Source organism: Otolemur garnettii, unplaced genomic scaffold (genome assembly GCF_000181295.1).
Source record: "Otolemur garnettii isolate 467f Iridium unplaced genomic scaffold, OtoGar3 scaffold00275, whole genome shotgun sequence".
Taxonomy (NCBI): Eukaryota; Metazoa; Chordata; class Mammalia; order Primates; family Galagidae; genus Otolemur; species Otolemur garnettii.
Genome location: NW_003852670.1, coordinates 1,097,404 through 1,101,782, shown reverse-complemented (window position 1 = coordinate 1,101,782; position 4,379 = coordinate 1,097,404).

Below are 4,379 nucleotides of genomic sequence, written 5' to 3'. Positions count from 1 at the left end.
CTTCTTTTGTGACTTATTTGTCTCATTCCCAGGGACCTCAGCATGCTGTAACCAAGGGGTTAGTTACTGAGCTCGTCTGCCTAACTTCTCTTCCCTGTCTGTGATGTCCTGGAGGGCAGATGGTCCTCAGCAGTATGCCCTGGCTCATGGGTAGGAGCTGGCCAAGGCTGCTGAAGCCTGATGGAACCAGCACGCACTCGCCGTTCCAGCTTCAGCATGTCAGCCTCGGCTTCAAACTCCCCATGGAGGGACTCCCCTGCCCACCAAGTATTATCAGATGTTTCCTCTGCCTGCCAGAGGGAATGCTCCCTCAGCAGGAAGGATTCTGCCATGTGAAGACCCGTACTTTTGGAACTTCTTCACGGAGTCCTCTATAAACAAATAGAGGTCAACCCAGTTGTTGTTCACGCTGCCTGACCTGAAAACAAAGAATATATAAGTCAGGGTGATGTTGCACTTCCCCCAGGTGAGCAGAGTTTCTGGTGTCCCCAGCCATCCAGCAGGCTTTTTAACAAGCCCGTTCTCAGCTGATCAACCTGGGTGGTGACTCCATCCATTATTCAGTCAGCCTAATGTGATTGTCCAGACCTGCCATCCTGGAATGGAGGAACTTTGAGATGAGGGACATTTGGTGGTTAACCCGGATAGCTAGCTGGTCATGCTATGCGGGCATCCTGTGTGGAGAAGAAATGGGGGAGGATGCATTGGTTGGAAAATCCCCTAATAAAAAATCCAAATTCTAAATTCAGAAAAAACATTTCATTTACAAAAGCATTCAACAGAAGAAAATATTTAGGAATAAATTTAACCTAAGAGGGGCAGAGGCAAGATGGCCGACTGGACCAAGCATTCCACAGAGGCTCCCCTCCAGAAGGAGAGTTAAAGGACAGAAGTCTAGCAAGTAAGCTGATGGGTTGGAGCTGGGCCAAAAGAGAAGGTTGAAAAATGCACATCAACCCTGCTGAGGTGAGCTGCGACCCCAAGGATACAACAATAGGCACCAAATCCATCGCCAAGCGGACAGGAGTCCCCTCCCCCAAGAGAACGGCTCTCAGTATACTTTCTACAAACAAGTGAGCAGAGTTCAAACATCCTCCCATTTTATACCACGGGAGAGACTCTCTAAAAACTGGATCAACATCCCCTACTAGGGTGCATTGGCACTTTCCTGCCTGGCATAAAACTATATAAAACTGTACATAGTCTCTACCTGCAATTTTGAACTTCTAGCACTCCCCTCCACTCTCACTCCAAGGTCTGGAAACCTGTCCTCCATGTAATCCAGATTCTTGGGCATTTTGTAGAGGAGTGCCATGTGGACAGGGCATGGACTGTTGCAGGTCTGTGCTATTTCTGTGACAGGGGGTAAGGAGAAGACAGTGGACTGAAGGAACCAGACAGGAGAGGGAGAGGTAGTTCTCCATGGCACAGAGCAGCAGCAGCAGCAGCATGAACAATGGGGCTCACACCTTTGGGGATATTTTGGAGAGACACTCTCTGTCTCTCTGGGAAATCAGAGAAAGATGAGCATCTTCTCTGGTGGTAGACACTGGTGGAATAGATCTGGGACACTAACACAGGCTCCATGAGTAAAGGGTATGCCTGAGGCGGTACCAGCCTGGGCAGGGCATGACAGAAACAGAGAATAGAAGATGCGTGCACAGAGACAGCATACTCCCAGAGTGGGGTTGAGCCAGAGGGCTGCTTTAGTGAGCCTAAGAAGCATCCGGCCCTCAGGGGATCATAGCTGAGACAAAACCAGGTGGGGAGAGGCTGGAACTGAGAGCTCAGTGTGAGCTCCAACTGCACCCACCCCAACACAGACTGAACAAAGACAGACAGGCCAGCTCTGGGCAGTGGCATAGATAGGGCCTGAGTCACAGTATCTGTGAACTTAAACAGCACCTGGTCTGCAGGGGAATATAGCCAAGACAGAATCACAAATTCTCTGAAAATATAAGTGTCAGCAACATCAATCAGGGGCAGGGCTGGAACTGAGTGAACCACTGCAGCTTCCATTTACCACCCTAGGTTGTCAGGCCTCAGCTTTCCCTGCCAGATGGTGGCATGGTGTGGAGGCCACATAGAACTTCCTGTGACTCAGGCAGGCACAAACCCTGGCAGGAACATCTTCTCATTGGAGGGAACTGGGTCAGAGCCCTGTGGTGTTACCAGTGACTGGGTGTGACAGAGGTACAAGGTGGGGAAGGAGGCATCAACCTTCCCAAACTAATTCATTTGCTGGGGGGTCCTTCTGACTCCATGGAGCACCAAAATTAGTCATACTCGAGCTGGCAGAAGACCCCTGCTATCTAGTTGCTGGAGACCTTTTGAACTCCCTCACTTGAGACCAGGTGCTGACTGGGACAATTGATTTGGATGTCTCAGACTGGACCAATCACCCGAGGACTATCCAAAGTGGTACCCTGGGTGTGTGGTTGTGAGAAGGTTTGATTTGCCTTTTCCAGTTGTTGCTCGTAGGGGTTGGGGTGACTTAACTACTGGTATTTCTCCACAGCTGAGACTTCAACCCAGAGCAACCAATTCACTAGGGTAGAATAGAGACCAGCTAAAAACAAGACAGAGCCACATAGCCCCACCACACCAGGTAAGTCCCCAGTGTCTCAGGCTGTAGCACTGTATGGATCCTTTACAAAGCTCTAGGGGAAAGGTACAGACACGAGTCCTGGCTCTTGGGCAAGGCTGGTTAATCACAACTCCAGGAGCCCCGCAACCCAACTTCACCTTATTTGCTCATCTAGCCAAAGGGTGTAAAATAATCATGGGGTGGAATCAGCGGAAAAACTCTGGTAATATGAATAACCAGAGTAGATCAACTCTCCCACGGAACAATATAGGGGACACAACTAAACAAATGGCTGAGATGTCAGAAATCAAATTCAGAATTTGGATTGCAAATAAGATTAATGGAATGGAGGTAAAGTTGCAATTAGAAATTCAAGGAGCATTTCAAAAGTTGTCTCAAGAATTCAATGAATTTAAAGACAAAATCACCAAAGATTTTGACACATTGAGACAAGAATCTGCAGCCCTCAAAGATCTGAGAAATACAGTAGAATCCCTCAGTAACAGAATGGAGCAAGCAGAAGAATGGATTTCTGACACTGAAGACAAAGCTTTTGAATGCTCCCAAACTCTCAAAAAAGAAGAGAAATGGAGAACAAAAACAGATCATTCTCCCAGGGAGCTCTGGGATAACTCGAAGAAAACTAATATTCATCTTAAAGGAATCCCTGAAGGTGACAAAGTTACTTTGCAAGGTACAGAAGCTCTTCTTCATGAGATTATGAAGGAGAACTTTCCAGACATGCCAAGAGACTCTGAAGTTCAGATAGCACACAGTTTCCGAACCCCAGCACAACTTGACCCAAATAAGACATCCCAAATAACACATCATAATTAACTTCACTAAAGTTAATATGAAGGAGAAAATTCTGAAAGCAGTCAGACATAAGAAAACCAAAACCTACCAGGGGAAGAATATTAGAATGACTGCAGATCTCTCCTGAAACCTTTCAAGTTAGAAGAGGGTGGTCATCGACTTTTAATCTCCTAAAACAAAATAATTTTCAACCCAGGATCCTGTATCCAGTTAAATTGAGTTTCATTTATGATGGAGAAATTAAAGACTTTAATGACATTCACATGTTGGAAGAAATTTGCCATAACTAAACCAGCTCTCCAGGACATTCTCAGACCTATCCTCCATAATGACCAGCACAGTCCTCCACCACAAAAGTAAACTCACTCAGAAAGTTTTTATCCAATTCCAACTTTCACAGTGGCAAAAGGATTAAAAATGTCCACTGGACTTTCAAAAAACTCAATACCTAAAATTCTACCAGGCTTATCAATATTATCAATTAATGTGAATGGCTTAAATTGTCCTCTAAAGAGGCACAGATTGGCTACCTGGATACAAAAACTCAGGACAGATATCTGCTTATCTGCTGCATACAAGAATCTCATCTTACCTTAAAAGATAAATATAGACTCAGGGTAAAGGGATGGTCATCTATATTTTAGGTGAATGGACATCAGAAGAAAGCAGGTGTTGTAATTTTATTCACAGATACAGTAGACTTTAAACCAACAAAAGTAAGGGAAGATAGGAGGGTCACTTCATATTTGTTAAGGGTAACACTCAATAAGATGAGATTTCAATTATTAACATTTATGCACCTAACCAGAATGTGCCTAAATTTATAAGAGAGACTCTAACAGACATGAGCAACTTGATTTCCACCAGCTCCATAATATTTGGAGATTTTAACACTCCTTTGGCAGTACTGGATAGGTCCTCCAATAAGAAGATAAGCAAAGAAATTTTAGATTTAAACTTAACCATTCAACATTTG